This window comes from Elephantulus edwardii, unplaced genomic scaffold (genome assembly GCF_000299155.1).
Source record: "Elephantulus edwardii isolate Elephantulus edwardi_28Jun2011 unplaced genomic scaffold, EleEdw1.0 scaffold00039, whole genome shotgun sequence".
In the NCBI taxonomy this organism is placed as follows: Eukaryota; Metazoa; Chordata; class Mammalia; order Macroscelidea; family Macroscelididae; genus Elephantulus; species Elephantulus edwardii.
Window position 1 is genome coordinate 9373218 of NW_006399789.1, and position 11529 is coordinate 9384746.

At 42.2% G+C, this 11529-nt stretch overlaps 1 pseudogene; it reads right to left on the reverse strand.

Annotated features, from left to right (window-relative positions):
* Nucleotides 1-9103: 9103 nt before the first annotated feature.
* On the reverse strand, nt 9104-10483 carry LOC102864277 (annotated as a pseudogene).
* Between the last annotated feature and the right edge of the window lie 1046 nt (nt 10484-11529).

Sequence of the window (11529 nt, forward strand, 5' to 3'; positions counted from 1 at the left end):
TGTGGTTGCTGTGAAGCTGATGAGTCAAATGCTAGAATGGTTACCCATGGTGGACAGTGTTTGGTGAAACAGGCTTGGAAGCAAGAGTGGCATCCACTTCCACAATAGCTTGCCTCAGGAAACCCTATGAACTTGGAGAAAGGACGAAAGTTTTACAGGAGGTGTTCAGAACTTTTGTTCATAGGGTCACTATTAGTTGCCTGCGACTCGATGGCACTTAACAACAAACAACAACATAACCCAATCATCTCCTAGCAGGTGTTATTTAGCTTCCACATTGGTGGCTTTATAAGCTTTATACTCTTGTGGTTAATTTCTAGTTTTATGACATTGTGGTCTGAAAAGATACATTGCATTATGTCAATGGTTTTTGGTTTGTTTTTTTAAAATTTATTGAGGCTTGCTTTGTGCCCTAATATGTGATCAGTTCTGGAGAATGTACCATGTACACTTGAGAAGAAAGTGAATTGAGTTTTAGTTGGGTGCACTTCCCTGAATTTATCCACAAGGTAGAGTTTGCTGACTGTGTAGTTTAAGTCTTCTGCATCTTTGTTAAGTTTCTTTTGAGTTGACCTATCCTCTGGCAAGAGTGCCATGTTAAAGTCTCTTACCACTTTTGTGGTACTATTTCTTTCATCAGTTCAATTAAAGGTTGTTCATGTATTTAGTAGCTCTATAATTTGGTGCATAAATGTTGACCAGTGTTATGTCTTCTTGATCTATTGTTCCTTTAATCATTATATACTATCCTTCCTTATCTTTTATGGCGATTTTCATTCTGAAGTCTTTTTTATCAGAGATTAGTGTTGCTACTCCTGCTTCTTTTGTGGATGCCATGTGCTTGGTATATTTATTTTCTAAGCTTTGATTTTGAGTCTATCTTTCTCTTTGTTTATTAGATATGTCTCTTATAGACAACATATTGATGAGCTTTGTGATTTCATCCATTCTGCTACTCTTTTTCTCTTAACTGTTACATTAAGTCCATTCACATTAAGTGTAATCATTGACAGGACAGGTTTTATCATTGCCATTTTGCTGTGTTTCTTGTTTTGTTATTTCTTGTTACTATGGTCTATCCACGTTTCCTCTGGTGTCTCTGCATGAAGGACTTCCCTTAAAAGTTCTTGTAGATTTGGCTTTGTTTTCATAAATTCCTTAGGTTCTTTCTTTTATGTAAAGGACCTCATTTTTCTTTCATATTTGATGGAGTGCTTTGCTGGGTACAGGATGCTTGGTTGGCAATTGTTTTCTTTCAACTCTCTGTATATGCCATCCCATTGTCTTCTCACTTGCATGGTTTCTGCTGAAAAATCAAAACTTAATATGATTGCATTTCCTTTGTAGGTGACTCTTTGTTTTTATAATGCTGCTTTCAATATTCTACCCCTACCTTTTATTTTGGAGAATTTGATGTTGATGTGTCTTTTTAAAAATTTTCTTGTTGTGTACTGTTGAATCGAATTTGACTGGTGTAAGAGGAGATGGGACATCATGCTTGGGAGGGTAGAGGGACGGCACAAGAGGGGAAGATCCTCTATAAGATGGATTGATTCAGTGACTGAGTCAATCAGGATAGGTGTGTCAGAGGCAGTGCGATTGGCACAGGATAGAGCAGGGTTTAGGGTTGTTGTACATAGGGTTGCTATGAGTCGCAAATGACTCGATGGCACATAACAACAACAACAACAACAAGAGGAGATTGCCCTTCCTTTTCTAGCGGAACATCTGGTGGATTTGAAGCACATGCCTTTGGGATTGCAGTACAGCTTCTTGCCACTAGGCTACCAGAGCTCCCTTGACTATGATATGTCTTGATATTTTCCTTTTGGGTCTAGTGTATTTGGTATTCTCTGAGCTTCCTGAATGTGGATTTCTTCATTCTTCATAGTATCTGGGAAATGTTCTTCTAATACCTCTTCCACAAATTTCTCAGTGATTTCCTTATTCTTCTCATATTCTGGAATTCCAATCATACATATGCTATTTCTTTTGATGTCATTCCACAAGATTCTAATATTTTCTTCATATTCTTTATGCCTCATCTTTGATTTTTTTTCTAGTATGTTTCCATTGAGGTTCTTGTCTTCCAGCTCACTGTCTCTTTGTTCTACTTTTTTGTCCTTCAAACATGTTGAATACTTCTGCCATTTCTGTCTTAATATTATAGAGTGCATTTTCATGACTTTCTGTTATTTCTAGTACTGTGTTGGCAGTACCCACGCTACATTGTGATGATTTTTAAGTTTTTATACCTCTTTATCTATAGTTTCAACTCTTTCTTCCTTGTGTGTGTGTGTGTGTGTGTGTGTGTGTGTGTGTGTTCTTTCATGGTGGTGTGAGCGCAGGAATCGTGGCAAGCTTTTGGAGTCGACTGCTTTTCTTGGAGTGTGTTTGACATGCAGGTTTGCTCTGTCCCTGGAGTGAGGCTAGCCAGCCTGGGCCTAGGGTTTGAACCAGGAGGCGGCCTTAAGCCCAAAGGCAGCTGGGTAGGAAGCAGCCATGTTGTTCCTGGTTCGGCTGGCTCCTCCCAGGGTCTTGGGAAGTTCTCCTTGCCAGAAGGAAGGAGCATGGTGGTGTGAGCGCAGGAATCGTGGCGAGCTTTTGGACTTGACTGCTTTTCCTGGAGTGTGTCCATGTTTGTGCAAGTCCATCCTCATCAATATATTTGTTCTGGCTCTGTGTCTCTGGAGCATTTGCTTTCTTAGTGGTTTCTATTGTTTCTTCCATCATTTGCACCTTTGTTTGTAGCTGTTCAAACAACTCTTCATCAGTACATTTTTTTCTGGTTCTCTACCTCTAGGTTATTCCCTTTATTTGTGGCTTCCATTTTTTCTTCCATCATTTATACTTTCATTTTAACTGTTCAAAGGTCATAAGAGCAACATATATCATCTGCCTTCTTGACTCTGTGGTAGTCATAAGATCTATGATAGTCTCTGCTTTTTTTTGAGAAGGCATAATTTGTTTTTCCCCACAGTTTTGAAGATGCCTTTTGCTTTCTTGACATTATGTGAATTTTTTTCTTGTTAAGTATTAGGTTCTTTCCATTGTGTCTGTGAAAGTTGTTGTTGGTTCTTGCCTTTATAATGTTACTAATTAGTTGCCAAGTTAAAAATTTGGTGAGCTACTCACTCCACTGTAAGTCCTTTCTGGCAAAATTTGCCTTTCCTAAAGTCCTTTTTTAACATTTGACTCATCAGTGTCACAGTGTTCAGCATCACAGCAACCATAAGTTACCTCTGTACAGCCAATGGACAAACCAGTGGTATGCCACTTAAAAGAATGTTTGACCCAAAACAATTAAGACTAGGCCTGAGGGCTTCAGATTAAAATCACCCATCTTTGGCTTGGTAGCATCACTTTCTGTCCACTAGGCCAACTGAGCTCTCTCTATGTTGTTGTTCTTGTTAAATGCCATTGAGTCATAGATGGCTCATAGCGACCCTATGAACTTAACAATAACAACAATAACAAAGTCCTTGAGGTCCTCTTCTGCACTGCAGCCTTGTAGGAATCTCACCTTGAAGTAGTCCCCTGACACCAACTTGATAGGCTTCCTTCATGTATGAAGTGGCTGAGTGGTATGAAACCAGATGCTCTACTCAAGCTCTCATGCACCTTTTCTCCTGGATCTTAATGTCTTCCATTGTCTCTGGAGTGGCACAAGATTAGAGATCAGGGCTGCCAGCTTAAGCAGCTTCAGTGCAGGGGGTCTTAAGTCAGTCCCCTTTCTTGCAGAGAGCTACAAAAAATTTTTTCCCTCTGCTTGAAGTTCTGTATACTAAAGTCTCTTGTCCTGTTGGCCTCTGGGATGTCCCCACAACCACAGAGGCAAGGATCACCAGACAGAAGGACCTATAACCCCAGGGACGCTCAGGCCTGTTTCCCCACAAGCAATGGCAATGGACAGTGCCCACTTTAGCACAGAGCCTCCCCTCCCCTCCCCTTTTCTCCTGCAGCTTAGAAGGCATGTGATTTTAATCTACCAACTGCTTAGTGAGAAAAAGATGGACAATCAACACCCAAGTAATTTACTTTCTCTGAAAGGTGGATCAGCTATGGAGAATCAACTGTGAGACAGATTCCACTTGGTGGTATGCAATAATTGAAAATGTAGTCAAAGGACAATCACTGTAATTGGAAGAAGAAAATTATTTTGCAAAAGGGTATCTTCATAGCGCCTTTGAAACTCTTTCCTCCACTCCTTGACACTAAATATAAGCAAAAGAAATCTGTTTGGGGCATAAGGAAGTCTCTGGTATGGATTCTTAAAGTCCTTTTTAGGACTAGCTTGAATAGTCTTCCTTCTTTCTTAATGGTGAGAACTTTAGGAAACCAATGGTTTCTAACAAATTAATCATAAATGTGTGTATATTGCTCATCAACACTGGTCCCATATTCATCTTGAGAATGGGAAGCAAGGTCTAACGTAAAGAACACAGAGTCTATGTTAGTTTCCCAGCATATAAGGAGTCTTCAGTTCGTTTAACCCTTATCTTTCAATGGAATTATTTCAAACAAATGTTTAGGAGCTAAGCCTTGTCATTTCACTGCCCAGTCCTTGTTAAAACAGATAACTCCCATTTTAAAGCCTATTATAGAATATTGAGGCAAAGTCGACAAATGTCCTGAGGTGATGGCTGAGTTGGATTTGGAAATTTGATCTGCTGATTCGAGAAATGAGGGCAGATGGAAATGAAGGTCAATTAGACATGATTAACATGGAGATTCAAAAATAAGATAGCACAGCATTTTACTCTGAGACTTTGCCAGTCTAGTTAAACAAATTAAAATGAAATGCAGTCAAGTTGAGACATCGGAAAACGAGATTAGGCAATATTGTGCAAACATCTCAAGACACGGCTTAAAAAAAAGAAAAGGCATGGCTAATGGATCCTGGTGTTTTATGAAGAAGGACTCCGTAAACCTCAACAGTGTGGTCTTTTCTGGATGAAGGAAGCAACTTTAAACAAATAGGAGAGGAGGCAGTATTTTTGGTTTAGTCACACATTAAGATTTAGGATTTTCCAAAGCTTGTAAAAAGATAGTTATGTTCAGGAGTGCTCATTACCCTTTAGGGAGCCCTGGTGGCTTAGTGGTAAGGAATTGTATTGACAATCCAAAGGTCAGCAGTTCATATCCACCAACTGCTCCACAGGAGAAAGATGGGCAATCTCTTCCCTTGTGTTTGCAGCCTCTGAAAACCCACTGGAGGGTCAGCACTGAGTCAGTTCTGACTGTGATGGCTGTGAGAGAGGCTCTCCCCTTTATTTATGTCCAGTGTCTCTCACCTTAAGATCAGTTTGCGGTGACAATACTAATGGACAATACTAATGCTACAAATGGAAAACTAAACAGTTACATTAAAAATACTAATGGATCAGCGGTAGAATTTGTGCTGTTAGTTGTTGTTCTTGTTAGATGTCCCAGTTGAGTATAACTCGTATCAAGCCCATGAACAACAAATCTGGACCCTGTGTCCTCCTCCTCATTTCTGACATAGTCGAGCCCATTGCTGATCCCTTTTGTCAGGGATCTGTCTCTCGTTCACTGACCCTCCACCTTTCCAAGCACGATATCCCTTTCCAAGGAATACCCCCTCTTAACAAAATACCCAAAGAATGTGAGACAAGGCTTTGCCATCCTTACCCCCAAGGAGCGCTCTGGCTACACTTTCTCCGAAATGAGTATGTTTCTTTTGGCAGTCCACAGAATACTCAGTACTGTTATCCAGAACCACAACTCAAAGGCATCAGTTCTTCTAGAGGCTAGGGCTCAATTCCTGGCCAACGTGTTTCTCATGCAAACAGCACCTTATCCCTCACTGGAGTCTTGTGTGTTTCTGGGATACTGAATGGACTTCAGTGGAACTTCCAGACTAAGATCAACTAAAAAGAAAGGCCTGGTGATTTATTTCTGAAAAATAGTCAGTGAAGATTCTGTGAATCCCAGGGTCCCCTCACATGACATATAAACGGCAGTGCTTTGTTGAGTTGTGCATGGGATTGCCAGGAGTTAGAGACCAACTGAAAGCAGCTGACAGCAACAAAGAATTAAATAAAAATTATATTTTATGGCTATAGAGAGTAGGCAATTAGAAAATAGGCCTAAGTATCATAATTTCTGGATTTTTTCAAGTTCACTTTTACTCCTCCTAAGATTTCATTTTGATAAATCTTTAAGTTGTTATAGTGCAAATAATTCCTAACTTGCTTAAGGGCAGCAAGATTTACTTAATAACTATCTGCAAATCATTTTAGGATCCTGAGGGAGCAATGTTATTAGAGTGTAGCAGTAAACGCTCTCTTTGCAGGAGAAAGCCTTTCCAAGCTCCTAGCCGCAGGCTTTGATCTCATCAGCCCTCATAAAGTCAGATGGATTTCTGCCTCTTGTTTTATAGGGACTTTCTTCTAAGGAGTGCAAACTCAGTGCAGACATTATCTAATTCTTCCTCGTAACATTTGTGTTAGGTTGGGTGGGGCAGGTAGTATTATTATTACCCAACCCATTCTACAGATGAGGAATTAAAATAGAAGCTACAATGACTTTCCCAAGGTCAAAGAAGGGCCAAACAAGAGGCAAGAGGACTCCATGTGGGGTTTCCTGATTGTTAATCTGGAACTTTTGCAAGCTAACTTGGCTCACTAAGGGATAATTAGAGAATTGGTAGATCATGTGGGCTATGCCAGGAGCCCAGAATTCTGACCAAGGGGTCTGAATTTGACCCATTTGGCTGTTTACTAACTAGTTGCTGTTGTGTTAAGGTGATAGCCATTGATTTTCTTCTGGAAATAGTTCTTTCAGTTGGAGCTGTTTTAGAAGACTATGCCCAGCTGATTAGATGAAAGATTAGATGCAAGATTAGATGAAATAACTAATATTCAAGTTTTGACCTAAGATGAGTTATGATCCAGAATGTGATGTCTCTATTATGTTGAAATTTGTAAATCCAAACATGAAAAATGATAAAGGAATTGACTTTATATTCAAGAAAAAAGAATGTATAGCTATTTATAATACAAAGGAGCACTGGCAGCCTAGTGGAAAAAAGCTGCGCGGCAATCCTAAAGACATGGGGTTCAAATCCACCAGTTGCTCCAAGGGATGGGCAATCTCCTCCTGTGTGATTAATTGCCTCTGAAAACCTGCAAGAGGGTCAGCTATGAGTCAGTTCTGACTCAACAGTACACAAAAACATTTATAATGCAGATATTACACAGTTGAGTACAACTCACAGCAACTCTCTGAACAAGAGGTTGACACATGGCCCTATCCCCAGCCATCTTCATGATCTCTTAGGTACTCAAGTCCATTGTTACGGCTACTCTGTCACTCCATCTGGTTAATCGTCTTTCTCTCTTTTTCTGACTCTCTACCTTTCCTGATAGATGTTTTTCTCTAAGAACTGGTCTCTTCTAACAATGCCCAAAGTGTGTGAGATAAAGTTTTACCCCACTTTTTGCTAAGGAGCACCTTGGTTGTACTCCATCCATGACAGACTTGTTTGTTCTTTTGGCAGACCTCACTCTAATCAATTTTATCCACAAACACTGTAATTCAAAGGCATCATTTCTTCTCTGGTCACCCTTATTCGTTGTCCAACTTTCAGATACATACAAAGCAATTGAAAACACCATGACTTGGATCAGGGGCACCTTCATTTTCCCCAATATGACATGTATTTTGATTTCTTAACTACTGCTGCCATAAGGGTTGACTGTGGATCCAAGTAAAATGAAATATACTCCATTTTTATAAAGCTCTCGTAGCCTAGTTGTAAGTTGTACTGTCTGCCCAAAGGGAAGGATTTTAATCTATCAGCTGCTCCAATACAGAAAGATGGGCAGTTTTCTCTCGTGTGATTTATGGCTTCTGAAAGCCCACGTGAGGACCAACTATGAATCAAGTCCAACTGGATGGCATGTAACAACAACAATAACAATTTTATATGTATGTGGCCAAGTGGTAAGAAGCCACACTGCAATCTCAAAGGCACACAGATAAAATCCACTAGATGCTTCACAGAAGAAGGATGGGCAATCTTTTCCTTTGCAACTAACTGCCTCTGAAAACCTGCTGGAGGGTCAGCTATGGGTTGGCTCCTACGTTATGGCAAACAACAACAATATGTTGTTGTTATGTGCCTGGAACTGTTAGCTATGACTCATATTTTCAAGTAATTTCAAAATGTTCAAGTAACTCGCCATGATGCTGTTGTTGCCATCAAGTCAATCCTGACTCATGGCTACTCTGTGTACAATAGGATGAAATGTTGTCCAATCTTATGTTGTCTTCACAATCCTTGGGATGCTCAAGTCCATTGTTGTGGTCATTGAGCATTCTTAGTGCCTTCCAACTCAGATGGGCTCATTTTCTAGCATTATGTTGTTATTGTTAAGTCCCATCAAGTCGTAGATAACTTATAGTGACCCAATGAAAGAAAGGTGCATAACTTTCACTGTTTCTCTAAATTCATAGAGTTTCCAGAGGCAAGTTATTTTGGAAGTGGATGCCACTTCTGCTTCAGAGCTTGTTTTAATTTGAGAGCTCCATCAAACACTGTCTAACATGGGTAACCATGATCACATTTGACACATCAGTGTCAAATGTCCTTCCACTTGTCCATGGTCCCGGAGAGGAAAAAGCTGAGGTTCACACCCAGTCCGTGGTGTTTTCTAGACCATTCGAGACAGATTCAGATCCCATAGGTCATGCTCACCCTCTGCAGGTTGAAGGCACCACACTCAAAGCAGTTCTAGCATTATATTGGATAACATTATATTGAGATCAATTGATTCATTTTCCGTAATTTAACACACATTTGAAGGCCAGAATCTGATCGTTTACAGCAAACACTTCAGGTCCTCCTCACTTTTAGCAAGGTTTTATTACCTGCATAACAGATTGTTGACGAGTCTTCTTTGAATCCTAATACCACATTTCTCTTCATAAAGTCCAGCTTCTCAAATTATTTACTCAAATTATATGTAGAAAGGAAACAGTCTTTTTTACCAGTGGAGGCGTGTTCATTAATGAAAGTCATAAACTGTCTGCACATGGAGGCTGAGAATCTGGGATGGACTCACACTCTTGTCCCCTCTCAGCCTTGACCTGGGATGGAGTGCCCTGCACAGTTGGCCTGCTGTGGTGGGGGAGGTGACTGGGACTGCACAGAAGGACGAGGATGCCAGCATGACAGGGCAGTGTGGCCCATGCGTGGTGCTATAGCAGGGGACAATCTACCAATCGTAGTTGCCCCAGCTGTCCTCAGCAGATGCAAGAGGTCGAGTGGCATTGGCCGTGGCCAGGGCTGGCCCTCCCTGCCCACACCCTGGAGCCTGCCCTCCCAGCCATTGCTGTTGCTGTTCCTGTGGTTGAAGCCAGCCGAGCCCCACATATTCCAACTGTCCACACTCCTGTGCTCAGTCAAGTTGTGTACACATGTCCAACTGCTTCTGCTTCGAGCCTGGTGGGCCCAGGGCCCCTCGGCACTGCCGAAGGTCTCCCAGAAGCTCTGGTCCATAGCACTGTCCTGAACGTGGTCCCAGCTTCTATTCTGGTAACCACTGCTCTCTGGGAGGGGGGGGGTGGAGGGGGGAGGGGTTGTCTGTCACATGGCACCTCTGGTTTCCCAGAGAAGAAGGTGCTCACGTCTCACCATCCTTCACTGCCCACCCACTAGACCTTGGATGCCAGCTGGGAAAACCCCCTGGACACGTCATCTAGAATCTTTCCCTCCTTTGCCTTCTTTGGGCAGGTTCGAGGACATTCTCATTCAGACTTTGGCCCAGCTGGGAAGCCTTCTGACTCGCTTGGGATCTGAACTTTGTAGCACCTGCCTTGGCCCCAGAGTGGATCCTGCCTGCTCCAGTCGTAAAGCTGCTCCAGCCTGAGTACAGGGAGGACATGGTGGTGTTGAGAAAATCGGCATCCTTCTTGGACAGCGGCACAGTGCTCCCAAAGCCCACATAGCGGTTCTCCTGGGCCCCCTGGTAGAACCACAGGTCATTGTAGCCAGACCTCAAAAACCTTGTCCAAGGTGGTGGTCCCAGCCTGGGGCTGGCCAGCAGCTCTGTGGGTGGTGGGCAGTGGTATCTTGGGCTGCAGTGGGGTTCAGGTCTGGGCAGGTCATGCCTCCAGGGACCATTCCTTGCCTTCAGCCAGAGTAGCCACCTTGTCCCTGTAAGGACCATCAAGGATCGTGGTCCTTCTGGGATTTAAGGAACTCCCAGAATTTAGCATTCCCTCCAACCTTCATCTTCTCCAGCTCAGTGTCGTTCCACTTGTCCATGATCACAGAACAGACAAAGCTGAGGTGCACACCCAGCCCACCATGCTTTCCAGAACACTCCAGACAGATCCAGATCCCGTGGATCACGCTCACCCACTGCGGGTTGAAGGCACCACTCTCGAAGCAGATGTTGTTTCCATTCTGCACTCTGATTTCCTTCTGAACCTTCCTTGTCCTTGGGCTGGCCATGATGTGGACGGCCAGAAAGCAGGGCCAGGAAGGAGCAGGCCTGGTCCTTACAGCTCGGCAGTTGAGCTGCACCCACCTGCATGCTCCCATCAACCCTGCCGTCACCAGCTTGAAAGGAAACAGTCTTGATACACATCTTTCTAGATGCAGTATTCAGTCAACAGCTTCTTCTTGTTCAGGTCTACATTTCCTATGAGCATGTTGGATGCTCTAGGTTTCTATTCTTCGTCTCAGTGTTAACCATAGTTTATTATGATCCATACTCACATGTCTTTGCATAGTCAATAAACCACAAATAGACATTCTTATCTTATTTTCTGCCTTCTGCTAAGATTCATCTGACACCAGTGGTGATATCCCTGATACTATGGACTCTTCTAAATCTAGCTGTTCTAGCCATATTTGAAAGATCTTCAGCAATATTTTGCTAGCATGTGATAGAAATGATATTATTGTTTGATGATTTCCACATTTTGTGGGATCCCCTTCCTTGGGAATGGGAACAAATGTGAATCTCTTCCAGTCAATTGGCCAGATAATTGTCTTCCAAATTTCCTGGTACATACTGGTGAGCACTTCCAGGGCTGCATTTGTTATTTAAGGCATGTCAATAAGTCTCTCATAAATTCCTGGGCTTTATTTTTTGGCAATGCCTTCAGTGCAGCTTAAACGCCTTCCTTCATCACCATTGGGTTTTTATTATGCTAATAATTTCTGACCCTGGGAAGTGACATCATACTTGGAAAGGCAGAGGGTCAGCAAAGGAGAGGAAGACATCCCCCATAGAGTGGAGTGACACAGTGACTGCGCTATTGGCCCAAGTACGTCAGAGATGAGAACGTTGTGGAATAGAGCAGGACTCAGATGTGTTGTTCATAGAGTCGCTATTAGGCATATTTGACTCAACGGCACTTAACAACAACAATTTTCATAAGTAGCTCACTAGGTTTTTCTTCCTAGGTTGTCTTAGTCTGGAAGTTTTACTGAATCTTGTTCTCCATGAGCAACCTTTCTGGTGTCATACATACTGTTTTGTTTTGTTTTTT